This window comes from Vipera berus (genome assembly GCF_964194415.1).
Source record: "Vipera berus genome assembly, chromosome: 2".
In the NCBI taxonomy this organism is placed as follows: domain Eukaryota; kingdom Metazoa; phylum Chordata; class Lepidosauria; order Squamata; family Viperidae; genus Vipera; species Vipera berus.
This window is the reverse complement of record NC_138203.1, coordinates 112,892,942-112,907,727: the sequence shown is the minus strand read 5'-3', so window position 1 is coordinate 112,907,727 and position 14,786 is coordinate 112,892,942.

Genomic DNA, 14,786 nt, shown 5'->3' with positions numbered 1-14,786 from the left:
ATCTCGGCAAGGAAACTTCACATCTGCAAAAGTCATGGTTTTTTGGTCTTCGGAGAGGCAGGGGAACATGAATATGTGTTTGTTTTTCGAATTTGAGCTCTTTCTGCAATGGGCACTTTTCATGCTATAAGCAGTTTTTCCTAACAAATGCAAGATATAGCATGGGCTATCTCGGCAAGGAAACTTCACATCTGCAAAAGTCATGGTTTTTTGGTCTTCGGAGAGGCAGGGGAACATGAATATGTGTTTGTTTTTCGAATTTGAGCTCTTTCTGCAATGGGCACTTTTCATACTATAAGCAGTTTTTCCTAACAAATGCAAGATATAGCATGGGCTATCTCCGCAAGGAAACTTCAGATCTGCAAAAGTCATGGTTTTTTGGTGTTCAGTGAGCCGGGGGAACATGAATACGTGTTTGTTTTTCGAATTTGAGCTCTTTCTGCAATGGGCACTTTTCATGCTCTAAGCAGTTTTTCCTAACAAATGCAAGATATAGCATGGGCTATCTCCACAAGGAAACTTCAGATCTGCAAAACTCATGGTTTTCTGGTCTTTGGGGAGGCAGGGGAACAGGAATATGTGTTTGTTTTTCGAATTTGAGCTCTATCTGCAATGGGCACTTTTCATGCTATAAGCAGTTCTTCCTAACAAATGCAAGATATAGAATGGGCTATCTCCGCAAGGAAACTTCACATCTGCAAAAGTCATGGTTTTTTTGTCTTCGGGGAGGCAGGGGAACAGGAATATGTGTTTGTTTTTCGAATTTGAGCTCTTTCTGCAATGGGCACTTTTCATGCTACAAGCAGTTTTTCCTAACAAATGCAAGATATATCATGGGCTATCTCCGCAAGGAAACTTCAGATCTGAAAAACTCATGGTTTTTTGGTGTTCAGTGAGCCGGGGGAACATGAATACGTGTTTGTTTTTCGAATTTGAGCTCTTTCTGCAATGGGCACTTTTCATGCTCTAAGCAGTTTTTCCTAACAAATGCAAGATATAGCATGGGCTATCTCTGCAAGGAAACTTCACATCTGCAAAAGTCATGGTTTTTTGATCTTCGGGGAGGCAGGGGAACAGGAATATGTGTTTGTTTTTCGAATTTGAGCTCTTTCTGCAATGGGCACTTTTCATGCTCTAAGCAGTTTTTCCTAACAAATGCAAGATATGGCATGGGCTATCTCGGCAAGGAAACTTCACATCTGCAAAAGTCATGGTTTTTTGGTCTTCGGAGAGGCAGGGGAACATGAATATGTGTTTGTTTTTCGAATTTGAGCTCTTTCTGCAATGGGCACTTTTCATACTATAAGCAGTTTTTCCTAACAAATGCAAGATATAGCATGGGCTATCTCGGCAAGGAAACTTCACATCTGCAAAAGTCATGGTTTTTTGGTCTTCGGAGAGGCAGGGGAACATGAATATGTGTTTGTTTTTCGAATTTGAGCTCTTTCTGCAATGGGCACTTTTCATACTATAAGCAGTTTTTCCTAACAAATGCAAGATATAGCATGGGCTATCTCCGCAAGGAAACTTCAGATCTGCAAAAGTCATGGTTTTTTGGTGTTCAGTGAGCCGGGGGAACATGAATACGTGTTTGTTTTTCGAATTTGAGCTCTTTCTGCAATGGGCACTTTTCATGCTCTAAGCAGTTTTTCCTAACAAATGCAAGATATAGCATGGGCTATCTCCACAAGGAAACTTCAGATCTGCAAAACTCATGGTTTTCTGGTCTTCGGGGAGGCAGGGGAACAGGAATATGTGTTTGTTTTTCGAATTTGAGCTCTATCTGCAATGGGCACTTTTCATGCTATAAGCAGTTCTTCCTAACAAATGCAAGATATAGAATGGGCTATCTCCGCAAGGAAACTTCACATCTGCAAAAGTCATGGTTTTTTTGTCTTCGGGGAGGCAGGGGAACAGGAATATGTGTTTGTTTTTCGAATTTGAGCTCTTTCTGCAATGGGCACTTTTCATGCTACAAGCAGTTTTTCCTAACAAATGCAAGATATATCATGGGCTATCTCCGCAAGGAAACTTCAGATCTGAAAAACTCATGGTTTTTTGGTGTTCAGTGAGCCGGGGGAACATGAATACGTGTTTGTTTTTCGAATTTGAGCTCTTTCTGCAATGGGCACTTTTCATGCTCTAAGCAGTTTTTCCTAACAAATGCAAGATATAGCATGGGCTATCTCTGCAAGGAAACTTCACATCTGCAAAAGTCATGGTTTTTTGATCTTCGGGGAGGCAGGGGAACAGGAATATGTGTTTGTTTTTCGAATTTGAGCTCTTTCTGCAATGGGCACTTTTCATAATATAAGCAGTTTTTCCTAACAAATGCAAGATATAGCATGGGCTATCTCCGCAAGGAAACTTCAGATCTGCAAAAGTCATGGTTTTTTGGTGTTCAGTGAGCCGGGGGAACATGAATACGTGTTTGTTTTTCGAATTTGAGCTCTTTCTGCAATGGGCACTTTTCATGCTCTAAGCAGTTTTTCTTAACAAATGCAAGATATAGCATGGGCTATCTCCGCAAGGAAACTTCAGATCTGCAAAAGTCATGGTTTTGTGGTCTTCGGGGAGGCAGGGGAACATGAATACGTGTTTGTTTTGCGAATTTGAGCTCTATCTGCAATGGGCACTTTTCATACTATAAGCAGTTTTTCCTAACAAATGCAAGATATAGCATGGGCTATCTCCGCAAGGAAACTTCAGATCTGCAAAACTCATGGTTTTTTGGAGTTCAGTGAACCGGGGGAACATGAATACGTGTTTGTTTTTCGAATTTGAGCTCTTTCTGCAATGGGCACTTTTCATGCTCTAAGCAGTTTTTCCTAACAAATGCAAGATATAGCATGGGCTATCTCCGCAAGGAAACTTCACATCTGCAAAAGTCATGGTTTTTTGATCTTCGGGGAGGCAGGGGAACAGGAATATGTGTTTGTTTTTCGAATTTGAGCTCTTTCTGCAATGGGCACTTTTCATGCTCTAAGCAGTTTTTCCTAACAAATGCAAGATATAGCATGGGCTATCTCGGCAAGGAAACTTCACATCTGCAAAAGTCATGGTTTTTTGGTCTTCGGAGAGGCAGGGGAACAGGAATATGTGTTTGTTTTTCGAATTTGAGCTCTTTCTGCAATGGGCACTTTTCATACTATAAGCAGTTTTTCCTAACAAATGCAAGATATAGCATGGGCTATCTCCGCAAGGAAACTTCAGATCTGCAAAAGTCATGGTTTTTTGGTGTTCAGTGAGCCGGGGGAACATGAATACGTGTTTGTTTTTCGAATTTGAGCTCTTTCTGCAATGGGCACTTTTCATGCTCTAAGCAGTTTTTCCTAACAAATGCAAGATATAGCATGGGCTATCTCCACAAGGAAACTTCAGATCTGCAAAAGTCATGGTTTTTTGATCTTCGGGGAGGCAGGGGAACAGGAATATGTGTTTGTTTTTCGAATTTGAGCTCTATCTGCAATGGGCACTTTTCATGCTATAAGCAGTTTTTCCTAACAAATGCAAGATATAGAATGGGCTATCTCCGCAAGGAAACTTCACATCTGCAAAAGTCATGGTTTTTTTGTCTTCGGGGAGGCAGGGGAACAGGAATATCTGTTTGTTTTTCGAATTTGAGCTCTTTCTGCAATGGGCACTTTTCATGCTACAAGCAGTTTTTCCTAACAAATGCAAGATATATCATGGGCTATCTCTGCAAGGAAACTTCAGATCTGAAAAACTCATGGTTTTTTGTTGTTCAGTGAGCCGGGGGAACATGAATACGTGTTTGTTTTTTGAATTTGAGCTCTTTCTGCAATGGGCACTTTTCATGCTCTAAGCAGTTTTTCCTAACAAATGCAAGATATAGCATGGGCTATCTCTGCAAGGAAACTTCACATCTGCAAAAGTCATGGTTTTTTGATCTTCGGGGAGGCAGGGGAACAGGAATATGTGTTTGTTTTTCGAATTTGAGCTCTTTCTGCAATGGGCACTTTTCATGCTCTAAGCAGTTTTTCCTAACAAATGCAAGATATGGCATGGGCTATCTCGGCAAGGAAACTTCACATCTGCAAAAGTCATGGTTTTTTGGTCTTCGGAGAGGCAGGGGAACATGAATATGTGTTTGTTTTTCGAATTTGAGCTCTTTCTGCAATGGGCACCTTTCATACTATAAGCAGTTTTTCCTAACAAATGCAAGATATAGCATGGGCTATCTCCGCAAGGAAACTTCAGATCTGCAAAAGTCATGGTTTTTTGGTGTTCAGTGAGCCGGGGGAACATGAATACGTGTTTGTTTTTCGAATTTGAGCTCTTTCTGCAATGGGCACTTTTCATGCTCTAAGCAGTTTTTCCTAACAAATGCAAGATATAGCATGGGCTATCTCCACAAGGAAACTTCAGATCTGCAAAACTCATGGTTTTTTGGTCTTCGGGGAGGCAGGGGAACAGGAATATGTGTTTGTTTTTCGAATTTGAGCTCTATCTGCAATGGGCACTTTTCATGCTATAAGCAGTTCTTCCTAACAAATGCAAGATATAGAATGGGCTATCTCCGCAAGGAAACTTCACATCTGCAAAAGTCATGGTTTTTTTGTCTTCGGGGAGGCAGGGGAACAGGAATATGTGTTTGTTTTTCGAATTTGAGCTCTTTCTGCAATGGGCACTTTTCATGCTACAAGCAGTTTTTCCTAACAAATGCAAGATATATCATGGGCTATCTCCGCAAGGAAACTTCAGATCTGAAAAACTCATGGTTTTTTGGTGTTCAGTGAGCTGGGGGAACATGAATACGTGTTTGTTTTTCGAATTTGAGCTCTTTCTGCAATGGGCACTTTTCATGCTCTAAGCAGTTTTTCCTAACAAATGCAAGATATAGCATGGGCTATCTCTGCAAGGAAACTTCACATCTGCAAAAGTCATGGTTTTTTGATCTTCGGGGAGGCAGGGGAACAGGAATATGTGTTTGTTTTTCGAATTTGAACTCTTTCTGCAATGGGCACTTTTCATGCTCTAAGCAGTTTTTCCTAACAAATGCAAGATATGGCATGGGCTATCTCGGCAAGGAAACTTCACATCTGCAAAAGTCATGGTTTTTTGGTCTTCGGAGAGGCAGGGGAACATGAATATGTGTTTTTCGAATTTGAGCTCTATCTGCAATGGGCACTTTTCATGCTCTAAGCAGTTTTTCCTAACAAATGCAAGATATAGCATGGGCTATCTCGGCAAGGAAACTTCACATCTGCAAAAGTCATGGTTTTTTGGTCTTCGGAGAGGCAGGGGAACAGGAATATGTGTTTGTTTTTCGAATTTGAGCTCTTTCTGCAATGGGCACTTTTCATACTATAAGCAGTTTTTCCTAACAAATGCAAGATATAGCATGGGCTATCTCCGCAAGGAAACTTCAGATCTGCAAAACTCATGGTTTTTTGGTGTTCAGTGAGCCGGGGGAACATGAATACGTGTTTGTTTTTCGAATTTGAGCTCTTTCTGCAATGGGCACTTTTCATGCTCTAAGCAGTTTTTCCTAACAAATGCAAGATATAGCATGGGCTATCTCCACAAGGAAACTTCAGATCTGCAAAACTCATGGTTTTTTGGTCTTTGGGGAGGCAGGGGAACAGGAATATGTGTTTGTTTTTCGAATTTGAGCTCTATCTGCAATGGGCACTTTTCATGCTATAAGCAGTTTTTCCTAACAAATGCAAGATATAGAATGGGCTATCTCCGCAAGGAAACTTCACATCTGCAAAAGTCATGGTTTTTTTGTCTTCGGGGAGGCAGGGGAACAGGAATATGTGTTTGTTTTTCGAATTTGAGCTCTTTCTGCAATGGGCACTTTTCATGCTACAAGCAGTTTTTCCTAACAAATGCAAGATATATCATGGGCTATCTCCGCAAGGAAACTTCAGATCTGAAAAACTCATGGTTTTTTGGTGTTCAGTGAGCCGGGGGAACATGAATACGTTTTTGTTTTTCGAATTTGAGCTCTTTCTGCAATGGGCAGTTTTCATGCTCTAAGCAGTTTTTCCTAACAAATGCAAGATATAGCATGGGCTATCTCTGCAAGGAAACTTCACATCTGCAAAAGTCATAGTTTTTTGATCTTCGGGGAGGCAGGGGAACAGGAATATGTGTTTGTTTTTCGAATTTGAGCTCTTTCTGCAATGGGCACTTTTCATGCTCTAAGCAGTTTTTCCTAACAAATGCAAGATATGGCATGGGCTATCTCGGCAAGGAAACTTCACATCTGCAAAAGTCATGGTTTTTTGGTCTTCGGAGAGGCAGGGGAACATGAATATGTGTTTGTTTTTCGAATTTGAGCTCTTTCTGCAATGGGCACTTTTCATACTATAAGCAGTTTTTCCTAACAAATGCAAGATATAGCATGGGCTATCTCCGCAAGGAAACTTCAGATCTGCAAAAGTCATGGTTTTTTGGTGTTCAGTGAGCCGGGGGAACATGAATACGTGTTTGTTTTTCGAATTTGAGCTCTTTCTGCAATGGGCACTTTTCATGCTCTAAGCAGTTTTTCCTAACAAATGCAAGATATAGCATGGGCTATCTCCACAAGGAAACTTCAGATCTGCAAAACTCATGGTTTTTTGGTCTTCGGGGAGGCAGGGGAACAGGAATATGTGTTTGTTTTTCGAATTTGAGCTCTATCTGCAATGGGCACTTTTCATGCTCTAAGCAGTTTTTCCTAACAAATGCAAGATATAGCATGGGCTATCTCGGCAAGGAAACTTCACATCTGCAAAAGTCATGGTTTTTTGGTCTTCGGAGAGGCAGGGGAACAGGAATATGTGTTTGTTTTTCGAATTTGAGCTCTTTCTGCAATGGGCACTTTTCATACTATAAGCAGTTTTTCCTAACAAATGCAAGATATAGCATGGGCTATCTCCGCAAGGAAACTTCAGATCTGCAAAAGTCATGGTTTTTTGGTGTTCAGTGAGCCGGGGGAACATGAATACGTGTTTGTTTTTCGAATTTGAGCTCTTTCTGCAATGGGCACTTTTCATGCTCTAAGCAGTTTTTCCTAACAAATGCAAGATATAGCATGGGCTATCTCCACAAGGAAACTTCAGATCTGCAAAACTCATGGTTTTTTGGTCTTTGGGGAGGCAGGGGAACAGGAATATGTGTTTGTTTTTCGAATTTGAGCTCTATCTGCAATGGGCACTTTTCATGCTATAAGCAGTTTTTCCTAACAAATGCAAGATATAGAATGGGCTATCTCCGCAAGGAAACTTCACATCTGCAAAAGTCATGGTTTTTTTGTCTTCGGGGAGGCAGGGGAACAGGAATATGTGTTTGTTTTTCGAATTTGAGCTCTTTCTGCAATGGGCACTTTTCATGCTACAAGCAGTTTTTCCTAACAAATGCAAGATATATCATGGGCTATCTCCGCAAGGAAACTTCAGATCTGAAAAACTCATGGTTTTTTGGTGTTCAGTGAGCCGGGGGAACATGAATACGTTTTTGTTTTTCGAATTTGAGCTCTTTCTGCAATGGGCACTTTTCATGCTCTAAGCAGTTTTTCCTAACAAATGCAAGATATAGCATGGGCTATCTCTGCAAGGAAACTTCACATCTGCAAAAGTCATAGTTTTTTGATCTTCGGGGAGGCAGGGGAACAGGAATATGTGTTTGTTTTTCGAATTTGAGCTCTTTCTGCAATGGGCACTTTTCATGCTCTAAGCAGTTTTTCCTAACAAATGCAAGATATAGCATGGGCTATCTCCGCAAGGAAACTTCAGATCTGCAAAAGTCATGGTTTTTTGGTGTTCAGTGAGCCGGGGGAACATGAATACGTGTTTGTTTTTCGAATTTGAGCTCTTTCTGCAATGGGCACTTTTCATGCTCTAAGCAGTTTTTCCTAACAAATGCTAGATATAGCATGGGCTATCTCCACAAGGAAACTTCAGATCTGCAAAACTCATGGTTTTTTGGTCTTTGGGGAGGCAGGGGAACAGGAATATGTGTTTGTTTTTCGAATTTGAGCTCTATCTGCAATGGGCACTTTTCATGCTATAAGCAGTTTTTCCTAACAAATGCAAGATATAGAATGGGCTATCTCCGCAAGGAAACTTCACATCTGCAAAAGTCATGGTTTTTTTGTCTTCGGGGAGGCAGGGGAACAGGAATATGTGTTTGTTTTTCGAATTTGAGCTCTTTCTGCAATGGGCACTTTTCATACTATGAGCAGTTTTTCCTAACAAATGCAAGATATCGCATGGGCTATCTCCGCAAGGAAAATTCAGATCTGCAAAAGTCATGGTTTTTTCGTCTTCGGGGAGGCAGGGGAACAGGAATATGTGTTTGTTTTGCGAATTTGAGCTCTATCTGCAATGGGCACTTTTCATGCTATAAGCAGTTTTTCCTAACAAATGCAAGATATAGCATGGGCTATCTCCGCAAGGAAACTTCAGATCTGCAAAAGTCATGGTTTTTTGGTGTTCAGTGAGCCGGGGGAACATGAATACGTGTTTGTTTTTCGAATTTGAGCTCTTTCTGCAATGGGCACTTTTCATGCTCTAAGCAGTTTTTCCTAACAAATGCTAGATATAGAATGGGCTATCTCCGCAAGGAAACTTCACATCTGCAAAAGTCATGGTTTTTTTGTCTTCGGGGAGGCAGGGGAACAGGAATATGTGTTTGTTTTTCGAATTTGAGCTCTTTCTGCAATGGGCACTTTTCATACTATAAGCAGTTTTTCCTAACAAATGCAAGATATCGCATGGGCTATCTCCGCAAGGAAAATTCAGATCTGCAAAAGTCATGGTTTTTTCGTCTTCGGGGAGGCAGGGGAACAGGAATATGTGTTTGTTTTGCGAATTTGAGCTCTATCTGCAATGGGCACTTTTCATGCTATAAGCAGTTTTTCCTAACAAATGCAAGATATAGCATGGGCTATCTCCGCAAGGAAACTTCAGATCTGCAAAAGTCATGGTTTTTTGGTCTTCGGGGAGGCAGGGGAACAGGAATATGTGTTTGTTTTGCAAATTTGAGCTCTATCTGCAATGGGCACTTTTCATGCTATAAGCAGTTTTTCCTAACAAATGCAAGATATAACATGGGCTATCTCCGCAAGGAGACATCCGATCTGCAAAACTCATGGTTTTTTGGTGTTCAGTGAGCCGGGGGAACATGAATACGTGTTTGTTTTTCGAATTTGAGCTCTTTCTGCAATGGGCACTTTTCATGCTCTAAGCAGTTTTTCTTAACAAATGCAAGATATAGCATGGGCTATCTCCGCAAGGAAACTTCAGATCTGCAAAAGTCATGGTTTTTTGATCTTCGGGGAGGCAGGGGAACAGGAATATGTGTTTGTTTTTCGAATTTGAGCTCTTTCTGCAATGGGCACTTTTCATGCTCTAAGCAGTTTTTCCTAACAAATGCAAGATATGGCATGGGCTATCTCGGCAAGGAAACTTCACATCTGCAAAAGTCATGGTTTTTTGGTCTTCGGGGAGGCAGGGGAACAGGAATATGTGTTTGTTTTTCGAATTTGAGCTCTTTCTGCAATGGGCACTTTTCATACTATAAGCAGTTTTTCCTAACAAATGCAAGATATAGCATGGGCTATCTCCGCAAGGAAACTTCAGATCTGCAAAAGTCATGGTTTTTTGGTGTTCAGTGAGCCGGGGGAACATGAATACGTGTTTGTTTTTCGAATTTGAGCTCTTTCTGCAATGGGCACTTTTCATACTATAAGCAGTTTTTCCTAACAAATGCAAGATATAGCATGGGCTATCTCCACAAGGAAACTTCAGATCTGCAAAACTCATGGTTTTTTGGTCTTCAGGGAGGCAGGGGAACAGGAATATGTGTTTGTTTTTCGAATTTGAGCTCTATCTGCAATGGGCACTTTTCATGCTCTAAGCAGTTTTTCCTAACAAATGCAAGATATAGCATGGGCTATCTCTGCAAGGAAACTTCACATCTGCAAAAGTCATAGTTTTTTGATCTTCGGGGAGGCAGGGGAACAGGAATATGTGTTTGTTTTTCGAATTTGAGCTCTTTCTGCAATGGGCACTTTTCATGCTCTAAGCAGTTTTTCCTAACAAATGCAAGATATAGCATGGGCTATCTCCGCAAGGAAACTTCAGATCTGCAAAAGTCATGGTTTTTTGGTGTTCAGTGAGCCGGGGGAACATGAATACGTGTTTGTTTTTCGAATTTGAGCTCTTTCTGCAATGGGCACTTTTCATGCTCTAAGCAGTTTTTCCTAACAAATGCTAGATATAGCATGGGCTATCTCCACAAGGAAACTTCAGATCTGCAAAACTCATGGTTTTTTGGTCTTTGGGGAGGCAGGGGAACAGGAATATGTGTTTGTTTTTCGAATTTGAGCTCTATCTGCAATGGGCACTTTTCATGCTATAAGCAGTTTTTCCTAACAAATGCAAGATATAGAATGGGCTATCTCCGCAAGGAAACTTCACATCTGCAAAAGTCATGGTTTTTTTGTCTTCGGGGAGGCAGGGGAACAGGAATATGTGTTTGTTTTTCGAATTTGAGCTCTTTCTGCAATGGGCACTTTTCATACTATAAGCAGTTTTTCCTAACAAATGCAAGATATCGCATGGGCTATCTCCGCAAGGAAAATTCAGATCTGCAAAAGTCATGGTTTTTTCGTCTTCGGGGAGGCAGGGGAACAGGAATATGTGTTTGTTTTGCGAATTTGAGCTCTATCTGCAATGGGCACTTTTCATGCTATAAGCAGTTTTTCCTAACAAATGCAAGATATAGCATGGGCTATCTCCGCAAGGAAACTTCAGATCTGCAAAAGTCATGGTTTTTTGGTGTTCAGTGAGCCGGGGGAACATGAATACGTGTTTGTTTTTCGAATTTGAGCTCTTTCTGCAATGGGCACTTTTCATGCTCTAAGCAGTTTTTCCTAACAAATGCTAGATATAGAATGGGCTATCTCCGCAAGGAAACTTCACATCTGCAAAAGTCATGGTTTTTTTGTCTTCGGGGAGGCAGGGGAACAGGAATATGTGTTTGTTTTTCGAATTTGAGCTCTTTCTGCAATGGGCACTTTTCATACTATAAGCAGTTTTTCCTAACAAATGCAAGATATCGCATGGGCTATCTCCGCAAGGAAAATTCAGATCTGCAAAAGTCATGGTTTTTTCGTCTTCGGGGAGGCAGGGGAACAGGAATATGTGTTTGTTTTGCGAATTTGAGCTCTATCTGCAATGGGCACTTTTCATGCTATAAGCAGTTTTTCCTAACAAATGCAAGATATAGCATGGGCTATCTCCGCAAGGAAACTTCAGATCTGCAAAAGTCATGGTTTTTTGGTCTTCGGGGAGGCAGGGGAACAGGAATATGTGTTTGTTTTGCAAATTTGAGCTCTATCTGCAATGGGCACTTTTCATGCTATAAGCAGTTTTTCCTAACAAATGCAAGATATAACATGGGCTATCTCCGCAAGGAGACATCCGATCTGCAAAACTCATGGTTTTTTGGTGTTCAGTGAGCCGGGGGAACATGAATACGTGTTTGTTTTTCGAATTTGAGCTCTTTCTGCAATGGGCACTTTTCATGCTCTAAGCAGTTTTTCTTAACAAATGCAAGATATAGCATGGGCTATCTCCGCAAGGAAACTTCAGATCTGCAAAAGTCATGGTTTTTTGATCTTCGGGGAGGCAGGGGAACAGGAATATGTGTTTGTTTTTCGAATTTGAGCTCTTTCTGCAATGGGCACTTTTCATGCTCTAAGCAGTTTTTCCTAACAAATGCAAGATATGGCATGGGCTATCTCGGCAAGGAAACTTCACATCTGCAAAAGTCATGGTTTTTTGGTCTTCGGGGAGGCAGGGGAACAGGAATATGTGTTTGTTTTTCGAATTTGAGCTCTTTCTGCAATGGGCACTTTTCATACTATAAGCAGTTTTTCCTAACAAATGCAAGATATAGCATGGGCTATCTCCGCAAGGAAACTTCAGATCTGCAAAAGTCATGGTTTTTTGGTGTTCAGTGAGCCGTGGGAACATGAATACGTGTTTGTTTTTCGAATTTGAGCTCTTTCTGCAATGGGCACTTTTCATACTATAAGCAGTTTTTCCTAACAAATGCAAGATATAGCATGGGCTATCTCCACAAGGAAACTTCAGATCTGCAAAACTCATGGTTTTTTGGTCTTCAGGGAGGCAGGGGAACAGGAATATGTGTTTGTTTTTCGAATTTGAGCTCTATCTGCAATGGGCACTTTTCATGCTCTAAGCAGTTTTTCCTAACAAATGCAAGATATAGCATGGGCTATCTCGGCAAGGAAACTTCACATCTGCAAAAGTCATGGTTTTTTGGTCTTCGGAGAGGCAGGGGAACAGGAATATGTGTTTGTTTTTCGAATTTGAGCTCTTTCTGCAATGGGCACTTTTCATACTATAAGCAGTTTTTCCTAACAAATGCAAGATATAGCATGGGCTATCTCCGCAAGGAAACTTCAGATCTGCAAAAGTCATGGTTTTTTGGTGTTCAGTGAGCCGGGGGAACATGTATACGTGTTTGTTTTTCGAATTTGAGCTCTTTCTGCAATGGGCACTTTTCATGCTCTAAGCAGTTTTTCCTAACAAATGCTAGATATAGCATGGGCTATCTCCACAAGGAAACTTCAGATCTGCAAAACTCATGGTTTTTTGGTCTTTGGGGAGGCAGGGGAACAGGAATATGTGTTTGTTTTTCGAATTTGAGCTCTTTCTGCAATGGGCACTTTTCATACTATAAGCAGTTTTTCCTAACAAATGCAAGATATAGCATGGGCTATCTCCGCAAGGAAACTTCAGATCTGCAAAAGTCATGGTTTTTTGGTGTTCAGTGAGCCGGGGGAACATGAATACGTGTTTGTTTTTCGAATTTGAGCTCTTTCTGCAATGGGCACTTTTCATGCTCTAAGCAGTTTTTCCTAACAAATGCTAGATATAGCATGGGCTATATCCACAAGGAAACTTCAGATCTGCAAAACTCATGGTTTTTTGGTCTTTGGGGAGGCAGGGGAACAGGAATATGTGTTTGTTTTTCGAATTTGAGCTCTATCTGCAATGGGCACTTTTCATGCTATAAGCAGTTTTTCCTAACAAATGCAAGATATAGAATGGGCTATCTCCGCAAGGAAACTTCACATCTGCAAAAGTCATGGTTTTTTTGTCTTCGGGGAGGCAGGGGAACAGGAATATGTGTTTGTTTTTCGAATTTGAGCTCTTTCTGCAATGGGCACTTTTCATACTATAAGCAGTTTTTCCTAACAAATGCAAGATATCGCATGGGCTATCTCCGCAAGGAAAATTCAGATCTGCAAAAGTCATGGTTTTTTCGTCTTCGGGGAGGCAGGGGAACAGGAATATGTGTTTGTTTTGCGAATTTGAGCTCTATCTGCAATGGGCACTTTTCATGCTATAAGCAGTTTTTCCTAACAAATGCAAGATATAGCATGGGCTATCTCCGCAAGGAAACTTCAGATCTGCAAAAGTCATGGTTTTTTGGTGTTCAGTGAGCCGGGGGAACATGAATACGTGTTTGTTTTTCGAATTTGAGCTCTTTCTGCAATGGGCACTTTTCATGCTCTAAGCAGTTTTTCCTAACAAATGCTAGATATAGAATGGGCTATCTCCGCAAGGAAACTTCACATCTGCAAAAGTCATGGTTTTTTTGTCTTCGGGGAGGCAGGGGAACAGGAATATGTGTTTGTTTTTCGAATTTGAGCTCTTTCTGCAATGGGCACTTTTCATACTATAAGCAGTTTTTCCTAACAAATGCAAGATATCGCATGGGCTATCTCCGCAAGGAAAATTCAGATCTGCAAAAGTCATGGTTTTTTCGTCTTCGGGGAGGCAGGGGAACAGGAATATGTGTTTGTTTTGCGAATTTGAGCTCTATCTGCAATGGGCACTTGTCATGCTATAAGCTGTTTTTCCTAACAAATGCAAGATATAGCATGGGCTATCTCCGCAAGGAAACTTCAGATCTGCAAAAGTCATGGTTTTTTGGTCTTCGGGGAGGCAGGGGAACAGGAATATGTGTTTGTTTTGCAAATTTGAGCTCTATCTGCAATGGGCACTTTTCATGCTATAAGCAGTTTTTCCTAACAAATGCAAGATATAACATGGGCTATCTCCGCAAGGAGACATCCGATCTGCAAAACTCATGGTTTTTTGGTGTTCAGTGAGCCGGGGGAACATGAATACGTGTTTGTTTTTCGAATTTGAGCTCTTTCTGCAATGGGCACTTTTCATGCTCTAAGCAGTTTTTCTTAACAAATGCAAGATATAGCATGGGCTATCTCCGCAAGGAAACTTCAGATCTGCAAAAGTCATGGTTTTGTGGTCTTCGGGGAGGCAGGGGAACATGAATATGTGTTTGTTTTTTGAATTTGAGCTCTTTGTGCAATGGGCACTTTTCATACTATAAGCAGTTTTTCCTAACAAATGCACGATATAGCATGGGCTATCTCCGCAAGGAAACTTCAGATCTGCAAAACTCATGGTTTTTTGGTCTTCGGGGAGGCAGGGGAACAGGAATATGTGTTTGTTTTTCGAATTTGAGCTCTATCTGCAATGGGCACTTTTCATGCTCTAAGCAGTTTTTCCTAACAAATGCAAGATATAGCATGGGCTATCTCGGCAAGGAAACTTCACATCTGCAAAAGTCATGGTTTTTTGGTCTTCGGAGAGGCAGGGGAACAGGAATATGTGTTTGTTTTTCGAATTTGAGCTCTTTCTGCAATGGGCACTTTTCATACTATAAGCAGTTTTTCCTAACAAATGCAAGATATAGCATGGGCTATCTCC